This window comes from Sceloporus undulatus, chromosome 1, assembly GCF_019175285.1.
Source record: "Sceloporus undulatus isolate JIND9_A2432 ecotype Alabama chromosome 1, SceUnd_v1.1, whole genome shotgun sequence".
NCBI lineage: Eukaryota > Metazoa > Chordata > Lepidosauria > Squamata > Phrynosomatidae > Sceloporus > Sceloporus undulatus.
The window spans coordinates 351,823,672-351,843,673 of record NC_056522.1 but is presented as its reverse complement, the minus strand read 5'-3'; the positions used below and the strand labels follow the sequence as shown (position 1 = coordinate 351,843,673).

The 20,002-nt window shown below is 43.3% G+C and overlaps 1 protein-coding gene across 3 annotated transcripts in view; it reads right to left on the bottom strand.

Annotated features, from left to right (window-relative positions):
* Positions 1 to 17,036: 17,036 nt before the first annotated feature.
* The window catches only part of DGLUCY (D-glutamate cyclase), a 34,164-nt gene continuing 31,198 nt past the window's right edge, over positions 17,037 to 20,002 (bottom strand). For 2 of the 3 annotated variants that reach the window (XR_006100605.1, XM_042438722.1), the window contains one exon: positions 17,037 to 17,364. The gene's annotated coding sequence lies outside the window, so the exon portion shown is untranslated. Of the gene's footprint in view, positions 17,365 to 17,942; positions 18,042 to 20,002 lie in introns of all 3 variants that reach the window. The other variant, XR_006100606.1, reaches the window with a different exon arrangement.

Genomic DNA, 20,002 nt, shown 5'->3' with positions numbered 1-20,002 from the left:
GAGCTCTTTCTCACAAAACTACACTTCCCAGGGTTCCCTAGCACTGAGCCAGGGCAGTTAAAGCGGGTCTCAAACTGGATTATTTCGCAGTATGGATTGGACTGAGCATTTTTAATAATGAAGTCCAAAACACTGCAGAAATAACCAGTTTGTGACCCGCTTTAACTCTCCTGGCTCAGTGCTAGGGAATCCGGGAATGTGTTTTGTTGTGGCATCAGAGCTCTTTCTGACAGAGAAGGCTCAATGTCACACAAACACACTTCCCAGGGCCTAGCACTGAGCCAGGGCAGTTTAAAGCAGTCTCAACTGGATTATTCTGCAGTGTGTCTCTGGACCCAACTCAGGCTGCATCTTCACTCCAGACCCAGAGACAATTCCCAGGATTCCCTAGTACTGAGGCCAGGGCAACAAAGGGTTTCAAACCGGATTTATTTCTGCAGGGTGGTGGCATCTGAACACATTCTATTTGCACAAAGCTTCCGAGACCCTTCCATGTCAAATAGAATATCTTAAAAGGACTGAAAGATTCTTTGTTTGGTCGACTGGTGATTTTGAGAGTTGAATAAGTTACAATTATTTTATTCATTAATTTACGTTACAGTTACAAGTGCAACCTCGGGTTTACAAATTAATTCGTTCGTCGCTATTTCGTAACCCGAAAATTCGTAACCCGAAACACATTTTCCATTGAAAATAACTAATTCGTTCTAGACCTCAGACTGACCTGCAAGTCAAAACAAAGGTACAATAGAGGCCTATTAAGCTAAGTACCCTACAATACAAGTGCCTGAGGCACTAAAGAGCTTAACAATGACTGGCAGGTCCATTCTAAAGTTTCTAAAGGATAAAAAAAAAAGATTTTTTGACTTATCTTTGACTGGTCTTGGCATCTGGCGGTCCTGCATCTCAGAGGAGGCAGGAGGAGGAGGAGAGGGGCAGCCAAAAAGCCAGATTTAAACCATTCAACCCAATTAAACACACCAATTCCAGCCAATTTAGAGAGCCAAATCAACCAATTTTCACCAATTCAGCCAATTATGCCAATGCCACCAATTTAACAAAGTTAATCAACACATTTTTTTAAAAAAAATTTGGTGTTTTTTTTTAGGGTTCACCTTTTTTTTAAGGGTCACCTTTTGTCCTTCCTTGGACGACGGTTCCCCTCTCTAGTGAAGAACTGTCACGGAGGTCTGCTTTTGCCGGCCCTTAAGCAGGTTTCTTAAAATGGCTAAGGCAACATTATCAAATGGGCAATGGCATGGCTGGTGAGCACCTTCTCAGGGTGGTGCTCTCCACATATGAAGACACATTGTGGAATTGCCGCAAAATGTCTCTTAATTTCTGCCGTTGGCAAAAATATGCCCCGCACCTCCTCCTCCTGGCCCTGTCGAAATGGAGCAGGTCCTCATCCACGGCCGAGTGTTGCTGGCTGCCAAGGCCTTCAGGTCCTCTGTTGTCAGGTCCTCGTTGTGCTCCTCGATGAGTTCCTCCACGTCCTCGTTGTCCACGCAAGTCCCAGGGACCTTGTTGATGGAGACGATCTCCTGCACCTCTTCTTCTTCACCTGGCCAGCACCCTCAGTCTGTGACCCTTCCACAAGGAAGAAGCATCAGGCCACAGCTTCCTCCACGCAGCACTCAGGTGCGCCTGGTGATCTCACGGCCAGGCCAAGTCCACCATCTTCAAGCACACGACGATATCAAAATGCTGCTGTCCAGAACTCTCGAAGGGTCAGCTGTGTGCTCTCTCGTAACATCAAAAAAACGCTTGAAAGGTGCTTGGTGTAGATCTTCTTGAAGTTGGCAATCACCGGCTGGTCCATGGGTTGCAAGAGGGAGGTCGTGTTGGGCGGCAGAAACTGGACCTTGATGAAGGAGAACTCTACAAGGATGTCCTTTTCCAGGCCAGGCAGGTGCGCAGGAGCATTGTCAAGAGAGGAGGCACTTCAAGGGCAAATCCCTTCCTCCCCAGGTACCGCTTCACAGTCGGGCGAAGGACACTGTTATCCACCCACGAAATGAGGCGTGTTGACCCATGCGCGGACCATTGAACGCCACATCATCACGGCAAACCTGTCCTTCTGAATGTGTGTGTTGAAGGCCCTTGGATTTTGCGGAGTGGTACAACCAAACAGGGGCTTTGACCTTACAGTCCCCCCGTGCATTCGCACACATCGCAAGTGTGAAGCGGTCCTCATAGGCTTGTGGCCTGGCAATCCCTCTCCTCCTGGGTGATGTAGGTGCGGCGAGGCATCTTCTTCCGAAGAGGCCCGTCCGTCGCAATGAACACTTGCTGCGGGACGTAGCCTTCCTCCTCCACCATGGCCTTGAAACTCGACGACAAATGCTTCAGCGGCCTGTGGTCTGCGCTGGAGCCTCACCATGAGGACAACAGAGTGGATCCCGGTCTCCTCCTGAACCTTTCGAACCAGCCACGTGATGCTTGAATTCCGTGGTGGTGGCTCCTCCTGCGGAAGAAGTTCTTCGCCTGCCTCCTTGCGGCCAGGTCTTCGGAAAATGGTGGTGGCCTTCTCACAGATGACCGAGGTGGTCACAGTGTCCCCCGACTCGCTCCTTTTCCTAATCCAGAGGAGCAGCAGGCGCTCCACTCCTCGTGCTTTTGGTGTCCGCTGCGTGGCAATGTTGTCACGTCGCTTTTCGCTGGAGCACAACGCTCTGATGCATCCTTCTGCTTGAGGACAGTGCCAATTGTCGAAGGGTTTCCTCCATACCTGGCAATGTCCACCAAGCGCACCCCCTCTCGTGCTGGCGATGATTCCTTCTGTGTCCCCAAGGGCAAGGAGCCCTCTTCTTTTCTCACCGCTTGGCTTGGGAGCCATAGCTCAAGACGAAAAAGGACAAAAGGCACAGGCAACTGGACAAAAGCCACAATTGGAAACCACCCCCACCCCATGGTCACACTCTCTGGCCCAACTTGCAAACCTCAACCCCACACTCTCAACTCACACACCCATGGCCAAAGCACCCCAGAACACAAACCCATAGGCCAAAACCCCAAATCAGAAATCAACCTATGTGTGGAGACTCGGTTCCCACAGGGGAGCAAAGGAAACTTTAAAAGCCACATCCACACTTGTGAAAACAGCACAGCCATGAAGAAAGCAACCAGCATCCACAAATCAGAAAATGCAAGCCTATGGTGAGACTCTGTGTCCCACATGGGAGCCAAGGAGAACTTTTAAAGCCACACTCCACACTTTGAAAACAGCACAGCCATGAAGAAAGCAACCCAGCTCCACAAAACAGAAATGCAAGCCATGGTGAGACCGGTGTCTCACATGGGAGCAAAGGGAAACTTTTAAAAGCCACACCCACAACTTTGAAAAACACACAGCCCATGAAGAAAGCCAACCCAGCACCACAATCAGAAAATGCAAGCCTATGGTGAGACCTCTGGGTCCCACATGGGAGCAAAGGGAAACTTTTAAAGCCACCTCCACACACTTTGAAAAGCAGCAGAGCCATGAAGAAAGCAACCCAGTATCCACAATCAGAAAATGCAAAGCCTATGGGTGAGACTCGGTGTCCCCATGGAGCAAAGGGAACTTTTAAAAGCCACACTCACACTTTGAAAACAGCACAAGCCATGAAGAAAGCAACCCAGCATCCCCAAATCAGAAAATGCAAGCCTAGGGTGAACTCTGTGTCCCACATGGAGCAAAGGGAAACTTTTTTTAAAAGCCCACTACCCACACTTTGAAAACAGCACAGCCATGAAGAAAGCAACCCACCCAGCATCCACAAATCAGAAAATGCAAGCTATGGTGAGACTCTGTGTCCCCACAGGGGAGGCAAGGGGAAACTTTTAAAAGCCACACTCCACACTTTTGAAAACACACAGGCCCCATGAAGGAAAGCAACCCCAGCAATCACAACTCAGAAATGCAAGCCGATGGTGAGACTCTGTGTCCACATGTGGAGCAAGGGAAACTTTTAAAAGCCACACTCCACACTTTGAAACAGCACAGCCATGAAGAAACAACCCAGCATCCCCAAACAGAAAGCAAGCCTATGGTGAACTCTCGGTATCCCACATGGGAGCAAGGCAAATCTTTAAAAAGCCACACTCCACCTTTGAAAACAGCAGAGCCCATAAAGAAAGCAAACCAACACCCACACAAAAGCATGCTCACACAGTTCACCCAACCCCACAAGAAGAAGGTAAGATCCATCCACCTACCGTAGAGAAATTCCTGATGGCCGGTCTTGATATCCGAAGTGTACACCTGCAAAGCCAGAACAAGTCCAAGGCAGAAAGCCAGGAAAAGTCCAAACCAACAGTGGAACCACGAGTTAGAGCTCAAAGAAACTCTTCCTCACACCGTCACCACGGCCAGACAAAGGGGGCAGATCAAAAACAAACGGTTTTGTTTCTGAAGCAAGACACCCCCCAATTCGTGAGCCAATCCAGATGATCAGCTGATTTCTCAAGCCAATCATGCTGCTAACGAAAATTCAAAATTCGCGCCAAGGTAACACCTAACCCAGCCCCTTAGCTTCCGTTAGCCCTGGAAAGGCCTATAGCTGCACTTGCATTGTTTGAATTTCGCGCCGAAATAATTCGTAACCCGAAAATATTTCGTACCCGAAACAGTTTTCCTATCCAACGTTTCGTATCCCGGAAATTTCTTTCGTAAGCCGATCATTTCGGATCCCGAGGCACCACTTATTTGCAAACACGCCATTTTAACATTATGGGAATTTTCTGGGAATTGTGACTGAATTCTCCGTGTGATCTGGGGGGATTCAGCGGGTTTTGGACAGACATTTCCGGGAATTCTACTTCGAGGCTGTTGGCAACACGGATACAGCACCCCACTGACATGGAAGGAAAACAGATTTCATTTTAAAAGATGTAAATCTTGTTAAAGCTTAGCCCACAGGGAAAGAACCAAGACCTTCAGTAGTCTGTGCGACAATTTTAAAGATGATATGTTTGCCTCCATGCAGTATTGGGACATGGTCTATGAATGGTACTAGCAGCAGTGGTTCCCAACACACAAACAAATTATTAATACACATTCCAGAATCCATCAACATGGCCATGCAGCCAAGGCTCCTGGATGTTGGGAATCGCTGCATTACAGTGCTTAATTTCAACTGAAGTTTAAGTTGTAGTATTGACAGTATTAATTACTGAAGAACAAGATTTGCTGCGGCATCAGGATTGCCTTGGTGATCTTTGATGAGTTCTCTCAAAATTCCTAAACAATGTGTATTGCTGCTCAGGTGTAGGTTCAGATCTCTAGAGGCATTATCATGCCCTTGGGCAATCTTATTCCATTACCACATCATGTCCAAAATACAGGTTAACACATGTATAGTGGTTTGAGCTTTGGATTATGACTCTGGAGACCATGTTTCAATTCCCAACTTGCCCCTGAAGCCCACTGGGTGACTTTGAGCAGTTACACGCTCATTGCCTAAGAGGAAGGCAAAGGCATGCGCGTGTGCACATACCAACACACACACGAACTAACGCGGAAACCCCATGATAGGGGACACCTTAGGACTTGCCATATGTTTGGAATGGTTCAAAGGCACACCACAACAAAAATAAAACAATTTTGGCTGATGACAATGTTTTGTGCACAAAGCATTAGATCTCATTTTATCTGAAGGCCATAAAAGTATACACTACACACCAAGAGAATATAAACCGCCTTTTTACATATCACTGGAAACAACACCACCCATTCTACCATCCAGATATTTCTCCTTCTGTTTATGATGAAGCAACAGTGGTATAGTCAAGCCAGTTTTGTAATACAGTGCTGGGGTAGAAGGCACAGGGCCCCATGAAAATGGAAAAACTGCAAATAAAAACACTATATTTTTTTTTAACATGCAAACAACTCTCTAGAAATCTCGAGGTCCTGCCAGGGCAATTCTGTGGTCAAGATCTGCCAGATATGAAATGAAATGCACTGGGGACCTACAAAGGACCTAGAGAGATGTTCTCCTCCTAGAAATCTCTAGGTCCTCTAGTGTGAACTTGGCAGAGGTTGACCATAGAGTTCCTGCTGGGAGGACCTAGAGATTCCTGGCGAGAAGCTACAATCAATCCCCGTGAATAAGCAAATCTGCAAAAGTCAAAGCCACAAATGTGGAGGGCCAACTGTAGTTAACAGTATTTCAGACTAACTGATTTTTAACATAACATCAGCTTTTTTAGGTTACAGCCAATTAATTTTGAAACAGTTTCCAACTAGAGTTCATGAGGCTAATATTTTTTCCTGGGGGTTGATGATGGAGGGAAATGGAAGATATGTTCTGCCATTATGCCAGACAAAGAAGCAGATTTATCCATTTTTTAAAATTTTCATATTCTGTGGCTCTTATGTTATCTTCTGGAGACTACATCTTCAAACCCTTGAATCCAAGGTTACTGTCTCTGTTTTTGCAAACGTCTTTGAGGGAGCACCCAAACGTATATAAAAGTATTTGTTTTGAATACCAAATTTATACAGATATTTGCTACAAAATTATCTGGATTTTGTGGTATTATTCAGAAAGAGCAATGATAGGTATCACTGCCCAAACTCCTGTATCAAGGAGACAGAGTGTAATTTTGCACTCATGGGTTGCACACCAACTGTGTAGCCTTGATTGGTGAAATCTGGCATTGTTCAACTGAGTACACAGTTGTATCTCTGGTGTATCTGCATGTGAAATGTGGAATGCACAATGTGCCTCCGTGTACATCCATGTGAAACAGACACCAATGTGTAATGCACATCTCAAAGGCAAACAAAAATGTCAGTTTCTCCATAGGAACCTATCTGTGTGTAAGATGACAAGAAGAATCTGGCCATTTATTTTAGCAGAGGCTACAAAAGGGGAAGATCTGAGGGGGGAAACAATATCAGTAAAAGAAAAACTATTGCATGTATTGCATGAAAGGCTTGGCTCCTCCATTCCTGCTCATACACCAGCACTAGGAAAAAACATTGTACTAGTGGGGAATCTTTACAGTTCCAGAACTTTAATTTATATATGAAAAGAGTGTTATGTTGTTGTTGTTGTTCTTTTGAAGAAGAGAACGATCTATAATCTCTCTGCATGTAATAAAGTCCTTGTAACACTAGCCTATGCTTGTTTACTTCACTGGATTAGCCTGTTAAATGTGTAGAGAAGTGTACCATAAATGTATTATACTACTGAAGCAGTTTGGTTGCCTTTCTTCTCTGACACCATTCTGTATCTCTCTACTAATTTTTAAATGAGTGCAGCAGATGGATGCTGCAATTGTTCTCCATGTTGGCATTCTCCATCAGCCTCCAAGAGAAAAATGGAAATGCTTCTTCCCATAGTACTTGTTTAAACTGTAGGATTTGCTATTTATGTTTTACTACTTTTTTTTATTCCCCCCTTTCAACTAACCCCCTCAAACACTCAAGGTGAACATGTTGTGTGCATTTAAGTTGTTTCTGATTTATAGTGTCCCTAAGGTGAACCAGCCACATGAAACTATATATCTGTAAATACATTTACACAGTGTTTATCATATTGTAATTTAAAGGTGTAATTTTAATTTTGCTAGTTGTTTATGTCAGAATTATTGCCATGACATTCAATGATATGCGGGAATTAGGATTTATGGCTAGTAATAGTACTAAAAACATGACTAAGGATTCTGTATGGTGTGATTTGGGAGGAGGGCAATTGGAGAGGTGACACCATGAGCTACTGCACCATTTGCCATTGCCTTCTCCTGAGGCTGAGAGCATGTGACTTGCCCAAGGTCACCCAGTGGCTTACATGGCCAAGTGGGGAATCAAACCCTGGTCTCCAGAGTTGCAGTCTAACATTCAAACCACTATGTCATAGCTATTTAAACAAGAAAATCATTCAAGTCATCATAAACAATAATAAAAGTAAACATTATCCAAATAATGTAGTGATATTTTTGGTTGGACCCCTCTTACATGGATGCCTCACTTAATATATCAGGCACTAGGAGTGACAATGCTCCAAGGATAGCTGGAAGCTGCTGTTGAAACACATTGCCAATTCTAGTGCCATGAGAAAACATTCTGGGCAACTGACATTATTAACCTTTATTTATAAAGCGCTGTAAATTTACACAGCGCTGTACATACAATCTTTTAGTTAGACGGTTCCCTGCCCTCAGGCTTACAATCTAAGACATAGTACCTTGCACACCCAATGAGGGCACCAACACCTGCTAGGGCCCTGCCATGTGCATTGTGACATCCAGCCAGTAAGAGTTCTGCGGATGGGCAGTGACATCCAGCCAGTAAGAGTTCTGCGGATGGGCAGGATCCTGTTGGTGTAAGCAATGGCAGCAAGAGGGGAAAAACTCATGGAGATGTGGTCATGGAAGAATTAGTTTGCTTGGCACTTGCAGAAATTTGTCTGCCTTCCCTCAGTGCTGCTGCACAACCCTCAGGGGAGAAAATGCAACTGCCAGCCTAGTGCATCCAAAGGATTCTGTTATGTGCTCTCTAATTTTGCACGTCTTTTTTGATCTGGCTTCTTTTTGGCGACTCTTGCCACACTCTTTTTCTCTCCACTTTCCACGCACCTCTGCCATTACCATTTTCATCTTAGTCAACCATATCAAAAGGGGAAGGCGTTAGAAAGGGAGAGAAAATGGCAAAGACCCATCTCAACTAGGTTGTACAATTTCATGCCTTCCCTTCCATGGAACCAGGTATTTTCATGCCAGCTATAGTTGACTAGCAGACATCCAAGTTATTCTTCAAGGCTGCATCCACACTGCAGAAATAATCCATCTTGACACTGCTTTAACTACCATGGTGCAATGCTATGGAATCCTGGAAACTGTAGTTTGTTGTGGCACCAGAGCTTTCTGACAGGGGAGTCTAAATGTCTTTCAAAACTACAGTTTCCAGAATTCTGTAGCATTGCACTATGGCAGTTAAGACGGTGTCAAACTGGATTATTTCTGCAGTTTGGATACAGCCGGAGACAAAGAAGACAGTTAGAAAGACCATTAGTAAGCAGAACCATTGCTATTTGCAGAGATTCCACAGGTGAGATAAGGCTGTAAAGATATGGTAAAAACCATTAAATTAAAAATAAAAGCAAAGAGGGAAAGGTCAAAAAGAAGAGAGTAGAACAAAGGCTGACATTCCTATGAGAAGATAAGAGATTCTAATTGCACAAGGCATCTTCTAGATGAGGCTGCAAATGCAATGGATGTAAAGGAAATGGAGAATTGGAAGAAATACTTCAGGTCATGAAAAGCAGAGGCATACCTTCCAGCTGTTCCACCTTGGCAGGGACAGTCTCAGTTAATCCTCTGCCACCTAACTGTTTCAACTAAATTTAAAATGTCCCAGTTTTTCTCTCCTCCCAGTTTTCCCATTTGTGCTCAGCTTGCTTCAGCTGCCGCAAACAGAATTTAAAATGCACAAACAGTTTTCACTCACTTAGCAGGAGAGGAGAGGAGAGGAGAGGAGAGGAGAGGAGAGGAGAGGGCAGACTCTTGCCCTTCCCAGTAAGAACAGGCAAAAGCAATCTACTACAGTCTCTCCTAGCTTATGTGTTCCACCTTATTGATAATTTTGGCCATCTTGACCACACTCTGATATTGCTTGCCCACATGTGTCCCAGTTGTCATCTGTGAAATATTAGAGGGTATGTGAAAGGGTGGGGCTTGTGCCAAAAAAAGGCTGTTGCACGCAGACATTTCCATATACGTGACTCACAGAGATCAGGAAGAACAATAATTGTTTCAAATATGAGAGCTAAAACACGGTACCTCTGGAGCAGCTGCAATCCTAGCCTTGTTTGTTTGGGCAGAATTGGCAGGCAGCATTCACTTAAAGAGCTTTTGTTATTGCTCTTTGCAAGCTATATTTGGACATAATCCATGGTTTGTGTTACAAATTGCCAGCAGTCTATTGGCGTAGACTGAACCAAGAGGAAATTATTTGCTTGAACACAATAGCATCTGAATCTGAAGTAAACAAATTGAAGGGATTCAGATAGAATACTTGCTTTTTGCAGGTTAAAAATTGAACCAAATTGTTTCCATTTTGTCTGTTATAAACACTTGTTCACATGAGTCATATTTTCTACTTCACGCCTGGCTTTTCAATAGGCAGATGCAAGTGTCATTTTGGCCTAAAGTTCCTAAACTAGATGTTTCCATATGTGCAATTAAATTAAAATGGCTTTTCTTTTTTACAATCTGCTTTTATTTTCTGGAGGTATGTTAAGAACTCTAATGGCATGGTAGCCTTACTGAGGCATCCACCCTTTGAGTCTTTTTATATTCCTCATAGCAAAGAGAATACAAAAATGCCAGTGTAGGTACCATGAATATAGCTATTTGAGGCCAGGGTCATCCATCTCTTCAGTGCAGCATAAATTTTCCACCAGTGGAGCTGCATATCACTTCTGTTCCACTGCACCTGTACTGAATACATGGCACAACATATGTGAATAAGTGGTCAATGTGCATGACTGACATCCGACTGCAAAACAGCAATATATATCTGTACACTAGCTTAGAGTTTTAATGTGCTACTGCATGCAGAATAATTCTACATGTGGAACTCCACTTATGCATGCAGAAATCCATTGCCAACTCAGTATGACCATGGAGCATAATCCACAATTTTGTGTCCATTCTTTTCATCACTTAATGCAGTGGTCCCTAGACTTTTTCAGGCTATTGCCCCCTTAGGTGACAACCCTAGCAAACCCTCCCCCCCTTGTAGTTTCCTTGATATTTGTTCTATTCTTCTACTGCAAATTCAAAACAGACAATCTCAGTTGCTGCTCCCTTTGCACCCAGTCACCTTAGGAGCAGAGACTGAGACTAGTAGGCATTAAAGTTATTCTCACCCATGCCAGCCTTGTGACAAAGACTGGTGCTGGCAAGAGGCTTCTCTGTTGCTGCTCAATCGGCTGCACAGTTGTTGCTCCCTTTGCACCTGGTCATCCTTGAAGCAGCAACTCAGCAACATGTCTTCCCCACAGAGCTTCAAGTGTTCTACCCCAACACATACGAACATTGTTTCTCCTGTTATCTCTTGGCCTGTCCAATGAAAGAAAGCAGGGGCAGCAGTGCAGTTCCAATCTGCCTGCCAAGTCCTGGCAAAAGCTCACAAAGCTTAAACAGGCTCCAAAAAACTGAAAGTTCCTTTTTGAAGCCACTTCTTCCTCACTGCCACATGCACTAACTCCTTGCTCCAGTCACCCAGACTGTCCCAAAATGGCCCTGCTCTGAGCCACAGAAGTGATGCCCTGTGTGGAAACCTTTCAAGAGTTTCTGGACCGCCACTACTGTACTAACGAAATATGTGGACAAAGAGGAGGAGACACCAACACATGAAGGGATCTGTGAGACTGCATTATAGTTTTAAGGGACCCTGAAAAGAAATGTCATGCAACCCTCATCTCCACCATGGTCCTCGTAAAGGCTGCTAGTTTCCCTTGTCTTTCTTGCACAGCAATACTTTGATTGTGACCCTTTTCCCCCTCATTTTCTGCCTGGATCTTTCCACACAACCCCAGGGGGGTATACCATCCATTTTTGGAAGCACTGACTTAATGGATTAGAATTAAATTAAAGACAGCATAAAGCTAATGAACTCCCCCCCCCCCTACATTAAGCATGAACAGGAACGAGTGGAGGGGGGAGATTCAAACCCCATCTGGTTTTTATGTTAAAAGATCACATATATCCTTTGTGGGGTTAAAACACAAGCAGACAATCAACACCAATTGATTTGCTCATTCCTTTGAAACTTCTGCCTGTGTGAATTAACCAGAAAGGTTAAAAACTATCCACATGTCTTGAGCCTGACCCACCCAGAGGGAACCACACATACAAAGTTATTCTAAGTGACCTGGTCCGTGTTTAATGTATTGTGTAGTTTGGGCTTGTGATTCTCTGCACTGGTGGCTCTTACATGTTGTTTGGATTGCTTTTCTTACACTGCTTAAACATTAGAGTCTTACACTGCTTTAATATTGCTCCCTGAGCAGTTTCAAATGCTATTGGTGTAATGGCCCTAAACCACTCTAATTCAATGTAAATAGTTTTAACGCTTGGGATTTATTTGCTGGGGAGCCAAATAAAACTTTGTGATTCATTCCAGAAAGGCGTCTTTATGAGCATGTTGAAAAGAAGCTTTAAGTGTGTTTTTAAAAACCTTTGTTATATAGAGCAGTGGAAAAGCATAACCAGCAATCGATTTACATTACATTTATAGCAGTTTGATCCCACTTTAAATGCTATGGAGTCTCACTATGGAATTCTGGGACTTGTGGTTTGGGAAGGCAATATACTACAGGATAGAGCTCTGTAGCAGACAGAGTTCTAACTTTTCCCTTGAACTACAAACCCCAGGTTTCCATAAGACTGAAGTGTAACAGTTAAAGTGGGATCAAACAGTTATAACTCAGTAGCGTAGATACATTTCAGAAGAAATCTGTTGCTGAATTGAAGACAAGAGGGCTAGTTTCCACGCCCTGTAAAAGTCATGGTGTGCTGTTGTGCCAACGGCTGTGTTTTACAGTAACCTTCCTCTAGAGGAAGGTGGGGAACCTTTAGTCCTTCAGATGCTGATGATCTACTATACTACTTCCATTCCATTTCACAGTTAGCCATGTTGCCCATGACTGATGGGAGCTGGAGTTCAGCAACATCTGGAAGGCTTCAGATTCCCCTGCCCTGCTCTAGAATCACAGAGTTTAGGTGCTATGCTAAACTATATTGGCTGCAATCCAGGTGTATATATATCTGCTGATGGGAAATGTCCTGCCAGTGAGCCCATGGAGAAATGATTCCATCCAACACAGCCCCCTGCTTCTAACATCTGCTCTGGAGGGATGGGTAACCTTCAGAGAAGTGTTTCAACTGGCACAAAGGGCTGTAGGGGAGAAGGGGAGATTGATAGCATCCTGTTGTGCCTGCTACATTGGGAGGTCATGTGTAAATTGAGGTCAGGTTTGGTGGCCAAAATTATGCATTTTGATATGACTTGAGGATAGATCAAGGGTAAAACATAGGGGCATGTAAAAAAGGATTTAAATGACGAAGCAAAGGAAAACAATGCAGCTGGGGGGTGTGTGCTCTGATAAGAGGGCACTTACATCTGGTGTCCCTCAAGGAGCCATTCTGTCCCCCATGCCATTCAACATTTACATGAAACCGCTGGGAGAGATCATCCGGAGACACAGGGCGCAGTGTTATCAGTATGCTGATGATACCCAAATATGTTTTTCTGTGTCCCCGACTGATGCAGTGACCAAGGATGGCATCTCCCCTCTAAATGCCTGTCTGGAGTCGGTAATGGGCTGGATGAGGGAAAACAGACTCAGTTTGAATCCAGAGAAAACGGAAGTGCTCGTGATAGGTTCCCCGGGCCCGGGATGGATATTTGTCCACCTGTCCTGAACGGGGTCACGCTCCCCTTGAAGGACTCCGTTCGCAGTCTGGGGGTGCTCCTGGACTCGTCGCTCCACCTTACGTCTCAGGTGGATGCGACGGTCAGGAGCACCTGTTATCAGCTTTGGCTGATACACCAGCTGCGACCCTACCTGGGCCGGGGGGACCTTGAAACGGTGGTACATGCTCTGGGGACCTCTCGGTTGGATTTCTGTAATGCGCTCTACATGGGGCAACCCTTGTACCATACTCAGAAGCTACAATTGGTTCAGAACATGGCAGCAAGACTGGTCACTGGATCCTCCAGGGCCAGTCACATAACACCTGTGTTGAAAGACCTACATTGGCTGCCTATTCGCTTCCGGGCGCAATACAAGGTGTTGGTTATTACCTATAAAGCCCTAAATGGCTTGGGCCCAGGGTACTTGGAGGACCGCCTCTCCCCATACAATCCGCCCCGCGCTCTCAGGTCAGCCAGGAAGCAACTGTTGAGAGTTCCACATGCAAAATATTCTGCGACAACACAGAGGGGGTTCTCCGTCTCGGCCCCGCAGCTCTGGAACTCTCTTCCTGGCGAGCTCCGCTCGGCTGCCTCCCTTGACCTCTTCCTTTTTCAACAAGCTTTCCCCTAATCGATGTAATATCTGCTCCCCCTCCATCGCATTTGCACTTTAAGCTAGTTATGTGAGTTTTTTAATCTGTAATTTTTAACTTGTTTTTATTGCTGTTTTATCGTTGTATTTGTTTATTATGGAATTGTACATCTATGTACTTTGTAACCCGCCTTGATCTACCAAGGAAAGGCAGGCTATAAATAAAGATATTATTATTATTATTATTATTATTATTATTATTATTATTATTATTATTAGACTTACAAAATTCCAGCACCCATAACTGTTTGTGCTCACCCTAAAGACTGGATGGATGAGAGAGTAGAGGGTTGTCAGTGCTTCCAGGACAGATTATCCTCTTGCCTTTCACCAAGGGGTGGTTGCTTTTTTATATCAGAGTTAAAGCATAATATTTATATTGACCCATTGATAAGTCAACTGAGGTTTTGGGGGTCATTTTTTGACTAACATTTCTAGGTCTATACATGAGTATATACAGTAGTTGTAGTTGTCAGGACTGAAAAGTTCTTATTGTTACACTGTATACCTAAAATTCAATTCGCCCATTACAAAAGCACGCACCCCATTTGTCAGCAACTCAAAGCATACGGTCTTCTCAGGTCTTACCCCCCACCTTTTCTACACCACCCCACCAAACTACTGTTTTCGACAAGAATGACCTGGGCATTTTGCAGCTTCATATTTCTTCCCCACACATCTGCTCATTATTCCAGGCTCTTACTACTGCTGTTGTAGTTGTACTGTTGTTGTGTTGTTGTGTGCCTTCAAGTCGTTTCCAACTTGTGGCGACCCTACCATGGCAAGTTTCTTCAGAGGGGGTTTGCCATTGTCCAAATTGCCCAAGGCCACCCAGTGGGTTTCATGGCCAAGGAGGAATTGAACCCTGGTCTCCAGAGTCATACTCCAATGCTCAAATCACTACACCATGCTGGCTCATGCCCCGGCTAGCATGCAATCTTGTTCCAGCATCACTACTAGGATAGCATACCTATCTGTCCAGATTTTAACACACATGTGTTCAAGCACAGCAATGAAGCATGGCAGGACCGTGTTTGGACCATGGTAGCTTCTTCCCATATGGATGTACACAACTGGATCCTGGCAAATAACTCCCTGTACATTGCCATGAACATCTTGAAGAAAGCATCAGATACATGTGTGACCAATAAAGAGAAATAAGGTGCAGCCAAAAAATAAGGTGTATACAGATGGTAAGTCGTAGAAGGGAAAACTTTCTTGCTAAATATCAAGTTTGTGGTCAAAGCTGGTAGTGCCAAAAATAGGAGTTTGGGGTGTGTGTTTTTTTATGGTACAACAACAATACAGCACTCTTTTGTTATTGCTCTTGTGGTTAACAGAGTAATTGCTGGTGGAAATCTTAAAACAAACTTCCTGTTGGGGGAAGCTCTTCAGTACCAACAACACAGTTACAACAAAATTACAATTAGTGGCTAACTGGGGCAACCGAAGTTAATGCGTCTTTTCTGCCTGAGACTTTAAAAGAGGGGTTAAGTCTGTTTGAACGCAGTAAGATGGAAATGAAATAACGTGTTTGTATGATTAATACTATAAAGTTATTGAGGTGTTTCAAGATAGAAATTCATCAGTAATGAGCTGCTTACAATATTCCTGTCATTACAGTATATACCCCCCCCCAAAAAAAAATCCCAGCTGTTTACATCAAACCAATCTGTGAAGACTTGGAGCCCCTTGTTTATATGTTATTAAAACTACATATACAAAAATGAGCTTTTCACAAGGTAATCTGTTGCCATATTCTCCGTGCTGAGGTAGTTCAGCTGTCGTCTTGTTTTTGGTTCTCTTTTTAGCCGATTTCCTGTTTAACATTGGTTATTTAATTGCATGTTTAGGTTGCAGCCTTTGAATGTGCGCCTGCAATGTCCTGGCTTTATTGGTGTGTGCATTTTGTAAGAGGAGGAGGAGGAGGAGGAAGTAGAAAAGAGCTTGTTTTTCTGACATTTTAAAACCTTTTTTTTTAACATTTTGATGATGCTCTTATTTGGGACAGGGTGGAAAGAAACACTAGAAAAAGAGTGAAAACCTATTATCACAGTGAAGTCATTCAGGCTAGAAAATAATAAATAAGGACATGTTCTTTTTCTTTGCCCTTAATATTGTTGTTGTGTGCCTTCAAGTCGTTCCCGACTTATGGAGACTCTCTCATGGGGTTTTCTTTGGCATGTTTCTTCACCAGTGGTTTGCCATTGCTATCCTCTGAGGAGGAGAAAGTGTGATTTGCCCAAGGTCACTCAGTAGGTTTAGATGGTTGCGCTGGGGTTCAAACCCTTGTCTCCAGAGTCATAGTCCAACGCTCAGACCACTACACCATGCTGGCTCTCACATGCCCTTATTGTGCATGGTTTCATTTGCCCACAGAGCCATTTACTCCAATGTTCTTTGGTGACATTTATGGATATTGAGTCTGAGATATAAACGCCAAGAAGTCTTTGGAAAAATAATAACTTATGTCCTACCAGACTGTAATCCATCTCATTCTAAATCAATAGAGGCTATATGTCAACTTCAATTGGATGTGGATTGATTGCCCTGTTAGAACTAATGAAGGCTTTATTTTAGCTCTTCTCAATAATTCTCAATCCAGCACAACACTTAATTTTTCTTATGAATGTGTGGGATTCTTAATAGGCAGGATTATTAATAGGGATGTGCTATAGTGCTGCACTCCAAGTATGTTTTAGACATTTCTGGAAAATTAAGACAAAAATATTAGTGTAAAATTTATAGCCAAGATAGTCATATGATTGATAGAGTATCTGAGAAAAGGAAGCCAGGCAGATAAGGGAATTTCCAAGTGCAAATAAGTCCAATCTTTTAGTGGATGTAGTGAGTAATAATGTCTCTTATTTAGGGTGGAAATTGTACATTGCTGACTAATCGGCTGACTGTTTATGTTTTGTTTAATACTACAGTAGTGTTTTATTACATCTAAAGGAATAAACACAGACATAGTATTATTTTGCAACATGTTAAAGTGCCAAATGTACAGCTGTTTCTGGGTAGGAAATGCTACCATAAACCATAGAAAATTTGCAGGAGAAAGTATTTTGGTAGTCTGAGATTGGAAATCAGAAGGAAAAGAAGCTTCTTGCCTTTCTTGACATTGCTCAATCCTACCGCAGCAGGCAGTGGTATGATCCTGATTCATACTGCTCCAGTGAAAGCAAATGGAAGAAGTTATAGCCACGCAAATCCAATTTCTTTCAGTTGGACTCAGAAAACGTTTCTGGACTGGAAACACTCTCTATACCATCCACTGGCTTTGCTGGGAGGGTACCTATAAATAAATTTCTCAATTAAAGTTGTAAAGTGTGAATGCTTTATACACATAGTTTTTTGTGGGTTTTTTTGGGCTATGTGGCCATGTTCTAGAAGAGTTTGTTTCCGACGTTTCGCCAGCATCTGTGGCTGGCATCTTCAGAGAATGCTGGCATGGAAGTGAGTGGAGTATATATATATCACTCCTCCCAACCCAGGGTCAGTATATGTGTGTGTGTGTGTGTGTGTGTGTGTGTGTGTGTGTGTGTGTGTATATAATATAAAACCCACTCACTTCCATGCCAGCATTCGCTAAAGATGACAGCAACAGATGCTGGCAAAACATCAGAAACAAACTCTTCTAGAACATGGCCACATAGCCCAAAAAACCCACAAAGAATATGGATACTGGCCATGAAAGTCTTCAAGTTCATGCTTTATACACAGTTCTTACTCTATATTATATGACTCCAGAACAGCCAGAGATGATACAGTAATTAGCTGTATACTTTGATTCATATTAGTCTTCTTTATTTACACAAGTCACTTTTGAAGAATGTATGTTACTTAAAAACCCTAAGAAACGGTTTGGCTCACATGCTCAGAGAGTTGGTCTTGGAGCTGGATGACTTTTTGAAAGACCCTTTCTAAGTTGCTTGCGTAGTCTGGGGAAGTCAGTTTTTTCAGCTTTATCTCCTGCTTAAAAATGAGAATAATGATGACACAGCATTGCTTTTATCGGAGCAGAACATTTAAAAAGGGCATTGCAAACAAAAATTCCAAAGGGATTGGATAAGGAGTTTGTCCAGTCTCTGAGTAATTGGCTTAGAGGTCAAGAGCTCCTCAGGTGGTGTCACTACAAACTCTGTACTGTAATTCCCTGACTGTGCTGGAGGAATATTTGAATTTCATAACTCAGATACAGTAGACAAGATGGAAGATAAGATGCTATGAAGATGATCTGAAAGGAAAGAATCTCTTTTGAGATTTTGTTGTTCCTGTGTACCTTCAAGTTGTTCCTGACTTGTGGCAACACTAAGATTGACCTATCACAGGGTTTCCTTGGAAAGATTTGCTCACAGGAGGTTTGCTTTTGCCTTCCTCTGAGGCCAGGAAAGTGCGACCAGTGGGTTTCCATGGTTGAACGGAGATTTGAATGCTGGTCTCCAGACTCATAGACCAACACTTAAACCATTATACCACATTGACTGTTGAGATTCTGCCACATGGTTAACTGAATATTCACAATGGGTCTTATTTGTTCATAAATAAAAAAGCAGATTTGTTACTGGAAAACCAGGATCAACCTAAAGAATGTATACAGAGGAAGGAAAAAGCTTTCTGTAATCTGTACCTACATCAGCTCTGACCCAGAGGTCATTTATTGGATAGTATAACTAGATGTATGCATAACAATGAGAGGTTTAGATTGATTAAATTCTCTTCTCCTTCTCAGGCTATTTTTGATTGACAGGTCACAAGGGTCAATGAGGTTGTCTCCTCCTCCTCCTCCTTGAGACCGTAATGGAGAGTGGTCCTCTCTCTTAACATGCATCTCCCCAAGACTAGCAGCAAGGCTAGCCAAATCACTATGTTACAGCCACTGACTTAGAAGGTTTCAAGTGGAGATCAGTCAGATTCATGGAAGGATGTGGATGTCAGTGGTTTCTGATGTTAGTAATATTACATCTTCTTTGCCCTGCCTACTCGTATTATCTACAAGAGTGTTTCCCAAACTTTGGTCCTCCAAGTGTTTTGGACATCAACTCCCAGAAAGCCCTAGCCAGTTTGGCTAACAATTGGGAATTCTGGAAGCTGAAGTCCAAAACATCTGGAGACCAAAGTTTGGGAATCACTGATTTACAGTATGCCTTTGAATCCCAGTTAGGTGTCTTCCTGTTGTCTTCCAATAGACTTCCAGCTGGTTGTATACTGTGGGAACTGAACACTGTGGCTTTGATCTGTTCCAGCATGATTATTCTTACATAACATGGTACAGAACTCAAAAGTGTTATTGTGGTGCAAAATTTATACAACATCATAGGAGTGACTTTCAATTCGTAGGTACTGTAGTGTCAAACTGGACTAGCCCATCACTCCTGACAAGAGATGAGGATGTTGTGCACCCATCTCTTCATTGTAATTCTCATTTCCTGGCCTTAGAACTTTAAAAAGTAAACTGACAAGCTTATCTTCTTACTCTCTGATGTACTAAACAATAGAATTTCCTGCAAGTACAGTGCTGAAACCTTTTGCCTTCCTTTGAACCAAAGGGCTTATTTCCGAACAATATTTCCTTGCCTATAAAGCTAGATCTAAGGATGCTACAAGGTAGTGATGTTGGCTGAATGCCTAAAGATCTTCAATGGATCTCTACTACTTGAATGAAAGTGTCCTTGTTGTAATGTGAACTGTATCTTTGTCAGGAGGTTAGAAAAAGGTTTCTAAATGCAAGTATGTATCTGTTATGGGCTTCCGCTGTTCTGCCTATTCTAGAAGCACTAACCCTCCTCTATTCTCTCATCTATCCAGCCTTTAGTAGGGAAACAAACAGTTCTGCCTGCTGGAATTTTGTAAGTTCGTGGCATCACTTTCCTTTGCTGTATCCTTTGGCTCCTTTGCTACATGAACCTGAATTTTACCCTCAACTTCTCCAC